We start from the raw sequence: 7,301 nt of genomic DNA, 5'->3' as shown, positions 1-7,301 counted from the left end.
CGGCGGTGTCTCAGGCGCAGGGGTCCTGCCGCTCCTGGGCCCTCCCCCACGGGAGCCCAGAGGCCTTATACAGTTTCCTCTTGGGCCAGGGATGTGGGCAGGGGTGAGCAGTGTTGGTGGTCTCTTCCGCTCTGCAGCCTCCGGAGTGCCCACCTGACCAGGTGATTGGGTCTCTCTCTCACCGGGTCTGGGAGCAGAGAGTTGCTGCGGGCCGGGATCCGCGTGTGTGGGACTTCCGCTAAACACAGAACGTGCCCGGTGCTAGAGAAATTCTGCTTCCGTGTGTCCCAAGCTCACCAGGCAGCTTTCGTGCAGCAGAAATTTTGGTCTTACCTGTGGTCCCGAGGCTCAGGTTCACTCGTGGGGTGCTGCCCAGGGGCTCTCTGCAGCGGCAGCAACCAGGAAGCCAAGATACAAATCTTAATCATGACCTACTCAGAAGCAAGGCAATCTATTAAAATGCCAATGTCCCACCTCGACCCAGGGATAGACCCCTATTTTAAACACTCTTCACCCAGGTTGCAAAGTTGGAGAACTTTGTTCATCAAGTGGGGTTCTCCAACTTTGCATTAGAAACACCAAGTCTAGGAATGTATATGTATCACTTATTATCTATTAAAAATAATCTGACCACTCACTTCATGAGAATATGTTTATAAAGATGACATAAAATATGTCCTGAAGTCTTAGTAGTATAAAGTGAAGGCAAAAGAATCTTCAAGGCCAAAGTTCAGCTTTGACTTATGTCCTGGCATCCAGGCTAATTACAAAATATAAACAAACAAACAAACACACAACAGAAAAGATGCCATGTACCTAAACAGGGAAACCACAAAGTGTCTTTCTTGCTGTCCTCTGTCTCATTTGTTCTTGTTATTTCATCTTGGATATTTGTCATCTATGGCATGAAGACAAGTTAAAAATCTTACAGAAAAAAATAGTTGAGAAATGACAACCTCAGAGTACAGTTAAGAAAAATCCACTAACTTTAGATGCTAGAGTTTGAAGTGATAATTGAATCTAAAAATGTCTGAAGTGACTGAATGGTTCAATAACATAATTGGAATAAATAAATTTTGACTCTTTTATTTAAAGGCAGAAATCACCAGACTATAATGTATAAAAGGTCAAAAGATGTACATACTTGTGCAGGATGACGTTGCATTCCTTAATGTTTCTGTGATATAATGTCTGATACTGGATTAACAGAGAAGTCTTGAAACTCTTAACTAGGTGATCTTTTAGTGGTATTGCTAACTCTATGCACCCAAATGGAAAGACTGTTTCCTAAAGAGGCAGAGGCTGGAACATTTGTAGTCAGTCCCCCACAGCTGTATAAGGGTTTCTATTGCTGTGATTAAATACCATGGCCATAGAAAGTTGGGGAGGGAAGGTTTTATGTTGCTTAACTTCTGCACCGTACACTACTGAAGAAAGCAATTATGGCAGAAATTCAAGTATGACAGAAATCCAGAGGCAGGAACTGATATACAGACTATGGAGGAGTGGTGCCTACTGGCTTGCTCTTCATAGCTTTTTCAGCCTGATCTATTATAGAACTCAGGACCACCATATAAGAGACTGAATCAACCACAATGAGCCGAGCACCCCCACATCAACCATTAATCAAGAAACTGTACCACAGGGCAATCTGGTAGGGACATTTTATCAGTTTAGATTCATTCTTCCATGATGGCCTTAGTCTGTGTCAAGGTGACAAAAAACTAGACAGCATTCCAGCTAATGCTGCTTGTCAGAATGAATAGAGACAATCACTTCTGGTTGCAAGAACTACCACCTGTCCTAAATTATAAGTACAACTTCAATTCATATTGGTCATATATTACTTGTGATTACCCCTAGGAGAAATTGTTGCTCACACTCTGCTGCGGGCACTTCTCTGTCACCCCATCCTTAGCTGATCGCAATGGAAGAAGAAATTGCCACACTCGTCATTGACAATGGCTCGGTCAGGTGCAAAGCTGGCTTTGCTTACTACCACGCCCCCAGGGCCATGTTTTCTTCCATCGTTGGGCAACCCTGACACCAGGGCGTCATGGCAGGCACGGGCCAAAAAGACTCCTACGTGGGTGACGAGACCCAGAGCAAGAGGGGTATCCTGACCCTGAAGTATCCTATCGAGCATGGCGTTGTCATCAACTGGGATGACATGGAGAAGATCTGGCACCACACCTTCTGCAATGAGCTGCGTGTGGCCCCTGAAGTGCCCCTGGGGCTTCTGACTGAGGTGCCCCTGAACTCCAAAGCTAACAGAGAGAAGATAATGTTGAAACCTCCAACACTCCAGCCATGTACATGGCCATTCAGGCAGTGCGGTCCTTGTATGCATCTGCGCACACCACTGGCATTGTCATGGACTCTGGTGATGGGTCATACACACAGTGTCCATCTACGAGGGCTATGCTCTTCCCTATGCCATCTTGGGTCTGGACCTGGCTGGCAAGGGCTTTCAAACTACCTCATGAAAATTCTGACTGAATGGAGCTACAGCTTTACCACCACTGCTGAGAGGGAAATTGTTCATGACATAAAGGAGAACCTGTGTGCTACGTTGCCCTTCATTATCTTCCTCTTTGGAGAAGAGTTATGAGCTGCCTGATGGGCAGGGGATCACCATCGGCAATGAGCGGTTCCATTGTCCAAAAGTTCTCTTCCAGCCTTCCTTCCTGGGTTTGGAGTCCTGTGGCATCCATGAGACCACCTTCAACTCCATCATGAAATGTGATGTGCACATCCGAAAAGACCTGTATACCAATACGATGCTATCTGGTGGTACCACTATGTATCCAGGCATTGCTGACAGGATGCAGAAGGAGATCACAGCCCTAGCACCCAGCAGAATGAAGATTATGATCATTGGTCCCCCAGAGCTTAAGTACTCAGTCTGGATTGGTGGCTCCACCCTGGCCTCACTGTCCACCTTCCAGTAGGTGTGGATCATCAAGCAGGAGTATGACTAGTCAGGCCCCTCCATCCATCATCCACTGCAAATGCTTCTAGATGGACTGAGCAGATGCCAGGCATCTGCTGAATGGGCTGATTCTGAAGTGTCGGTTTGCCCTGGCAAATGTATACACCTCATGCTAGCCTCATGAAACTGGAATAAGCCTTTGAGAAGAAATGTGTCCTTGAAGCTTGTAGCTGATATCAGCACTGTATCATAGAACTTGTTGCTGATTTTTGACCCTGTATTCAAGTTAATTGTTCCCTTGGTATATGTTTAATATGCTGTGCATATCTTGATTTAGTTCTTAGTTCATGTGGCTGTGTCACCTAGTGGCTGGGAAGAGCACACTGTGGAAGAGAACTCCTCAGCCTCTTGGATCTTTGTAAGCATCACGTACTGATCTGTGTTGGGTATTAACAGACAGCAGACTTCCAGGCTTTCCAGAGGCTGGCAAGGGTTCCTAAACCAGTTACCACTTTATTCTTGCCGTCTAACAGGTGAGAAAGTCCTAACTGGCCTTAGGACCCAGTTTCCATTCTGTTTTTTTCCCCCTGACTGTTGTGTGTTGTGTGTTGCTACTTGCCTTGAGTTGGGAATATTTGCATCGACACCTGTAAATGTATTCATCGTTTTCATTCATGTAAGGTTTTCCATACTCAATTCCTTAAGAAATGACTAATTTTGGTTTTCTACTGTTCAGTGAGAAAATTAGGCCCCAGCAACTGTGTAAAGAAAAATAAAAGTGCTGCACTAACTGAAAAAAAAGAAAGAAAGAAAGAAAGAAAGAAAGAAAGGAAGAAAGAAAAAATTGTCATAACCATGAGGACTGGAGAAGGCTTTGCTTAATTGAATCACATCTTAGATTGCATTAATTAATTCTTCCTAGACCCTGTCCTTTACTAAAGGGCAAATCATCTATTTCATATGGAACAACATAGCGATTATATAACATTTCTTTACAAAGGACACTTAATTAGTGTCCATGCTAACTTTTAAATCGCTTGTACTTCAATCTTAATTTTTTGGTTTGCTTGTTTTGGTTTTTTAATTAATTAATTTTCTAAAAATGTGTTCGTTTTACATACCGCTCACTGTGCCCCTCCAAGTCACTCTCTTCCATAATCATCTCCCATTCCCCTTCCCCTTCTCCTCAGAGAGGGTTCCCCACCCCTCACCCCATATCTTCTCACCTGGCATAACAAGTCTCTGCGGGGCTAGGCACATCCTCTCCCACTGAGGCCAAACCAAACAGTCCAGCTAGAACCTATCTCATGAACAGGCAACAGCTCTTAGGATAGCCTCTGTTCCAGTTGTTCGGGACCCACATGCAAACCAAACTGCATATGTGCATGGAGGTGTAGGTTCAGCCTAAGCTCACCCTTTGTTTGCAGTTCAGTCTCTGAGAGCCCCAAGAGTCCAATAGTTGACTCTATTCGTCTTCCTGTGAATTTCTTTTCCCCTTTGGGGCCACAATCTTTCCCACTATTCTTCCATAAGAGTACCCAAGCTCCATCCACTATTTGGCTATGAATGTATACATACATCTGAGTCAGCTGCTGGGTGAAGCCTCTCAGAGGACAGCCATGCTAGACTTCTGTTTGAAAGCATAACAAAGTATCAGTAGTAGGGTCAGAGGACAATCTTGTTTATATAGTGGAACAGTTTTTCCCTAATGTTTTGGTTCTATGACTATCACCTGGAATACAATTATTAAGTATGCCAAGGGATCTGATAAGAAACTCTGGAAAGGTCATATAGCCTGTATACAAGCCCTGCTTAATGAGTTCCAGAATCGTGTATATGTAGACTATCCCAGTCAAACACCAAAAAGACACATTCTATTCAGAGTCCCATGAACTTTTCTCAAAATTAGACCTTATGCTGGGACACAAAACAAATATCAACAAGTTCAGAAAAAAATGGAATAATTATGTGCATCCTCTCTGCCCATAATGAAATATAAAATCAACACCAAAAGAATCTCTAGGAATTACAGAAACTCTTAGATATCAAATAATACATTGCTGAATGGTGAATGGATTGGAGAAAAATCAAGAAAGGTTTTTTTAGAAATCATGAAATGAAATAAATGTGAAAATGATACCAAAATACCCCTCCAGGAAACATTAAAAAGAGTCCAGAGGGACTTTTTTATTGCTAAGTACATCAACTTACAAAATCCCCAAGAGTACAAATAATTGTTTGAGTTTGAAGCCAGCCTGGAAGAGAAGGAGGAGAAGGAGGAGAAAGAAGAAGAAGAGGAAGAAGAAGCAGAAGGAGAAGCAGGAGCAGAAGTAGCCACCACTGGCCTCAGTGGACTCACTCCAGAATTCTAGCCGAGTGCCAAAGAAGAATTACAACCAATACTTCTCAAGTTATTCAAAACAATAGAAACATAAGGAGTACCGAATCTTCATCTTAGGAGCAATTATTACTCTAATACTAAAACCACACAAAGGTACAACTTCAAAATATGCTGACTGAGGCAATCCAGACAAAGAAAGACAATTGGCATATGTTCACTCCAATCTGTGGCTCCTTACTCTAAATCTCCAGGTGTGAGAATAAAACAGAAACCAGAAGACTAAAAGGGACCATGACAGTAAAAGGAGAAAAAGAGTCCTAGAAGATACGGTTTGTAGAAGAAGAGCATAGGTGCTATAAAAGAAGAAATTGGAAAAAATGTGTGTGAGTGCTTTAATGGGAGAAAGTGTAGAAAGGGAGGAGGTAGAAATGGAAAACCACACTAAGGAAGGATGTTTGGGAAAGACAAAAGGAAATATTTTATAAGCTTATTTAGAAATATTTATGCACATGTGTACGTGTGTGTGTGTGTGTGTGTGTGTGTGTGTGTGTGTGTGTGTTTTAAATGTAGATACTCCATAGTAGGTGACAATGTACTCTTGAGAAATATACATGATATGGCCATTGAATAACTCCAAGAATTTGAAGACAAGCTCCTATTAGCAAAGACACCACATACTTCAGACACAGAACTTGAAGGATACTGGACGAAAGCCTGAGATGTCACCAGTGCACTGCAGCTATCCCAACTCAGTTCATCTAACCAGGCCCTGATGAATCTCAAGTCAGTTAACTTTTCTTCTCAGCCTGTCTACGTGCCAGCATTTCAAAATGCCTTGCACCCAAATGCATTGTTGTTTAAATATTATTTTCTTATAAATGTTACCTGGCTATCTGGAACTTCTCCATTCCTAATTACTTTTGTTGTGGTTATTAAGAGATGTAGTGAGCTCAAAAATGCTATAGCAGAGTACAACCCACTACACTAAACTCTTAATGCTGGTATGTAGATTAGCATTACACAGACCTTTGAGCCCTTGCTCTTTCCCTCTCTTTCTCTCTTTCTCTCTTTCTCTGTCTCTCTGTCTCCCTCCATCTCCCTCTCCCTCTCCTTGTCTCTCTCCCCCCCCCCTTTCTGAAGAAACCTGATCAGCATAGACATGATTCCAAACTTTTAGAAGTTGACACCATGAAAATAACTCATGTCTGATTCACCTTACAGAACGCCCCCCCCCCCATCTTACAAAGGCTGCTAGGGATGGTGAGGAGTACAGAGACTCATTGGGTGAGTCTTTTGTTCTCTAAGATATGAAATGTTATGTATTATTTTACAAGCAATAGTAAAAAAAATTGAAGTACAAGTAAGTGGGCAAATGTGAACTTGAATTTAACCAAGCAGCTTAAGTTGGGGAATAGGAGGCTTGCTTTCCTTTTCTGTGACAGTGACTATTGAAACGCCCAGTTCAAAAGTTTTCTCTTCGATGCAGTGAGAGCAAATGTGAAAAGTTTAACTATGCAAGCAATGCATGTAAAATGTAGTTTTTCTATCACCTCTCCTACCTATAAGTTTTTCATTTTCTGTAGTATGGAACTGTAGGACCCTCAGGCAAGTGATTAAATGAGTTAAGCTGAGCACTAGAACAGCAAATAAAGGCAAAAGAGAGACTGACCACACTGAGAATCTTTCAGAAGCAAGTTAACACCATGAAAATAACTCATGTGTCATTCTAGAACATACAGATTCCACCTCTACCTTTCAATAGGCTACAAGGAATCCTCTAGTTAGATGTTGACACTCTGGTGTGATCTTCCCATATCTGTCTCTGATTAGCAGTATTAAAGACAGGCAGTATTTGGGTTCTCAATATCTTTCCTACTGGAAGAGGTACCTGAACAGACCTAACTGTAAAATAATTCAACGAAAAATAATGCTAAATGTATGCTGTAGATGGACTTGATCTATACATAGGATAGCTCCCGCGAATGCCTCAGCTTTACGACTTGGTAGTAGAAGTCATTTTGACACAGG

The 7,301-nt window shown here is 42.4% G+C and overlaps 1 pseudogene; it reads left to right on the top strand.

Moving 5' to 3' along the window:
* Positions 1–1,927: 1,927 nt before the first annotated feature.
* Acta1-ps2 (actin, alpha 1, skeletal muscle, pseudogene 2) lies at positions 1,928–3,030 on the top strand (annotated as a pseudogene).
* The last annotated feature ends 4,271 nt before the right edge of the window (positions 3,031–7,301 follow it).

This window comes from Rattus norvegicus, chromosome 9 (assembly GCF_036323735.1).
Source record: "Rattus norvegicus strain BN/NHsdMcwi chromosome 9, GRCr8, whole genome shotgun sequence".
In the NCBI taxonomy this organism is placed as follows: domain Eukaryota; kingdom Metazoa; phylum Chordata; class Mammalia; order Rodentia; family Muridae; genus Rattus; species Rattus norvegicus.
This window is presented reverse-complemented; position numbering and strand designations above follow the sequence as displayed.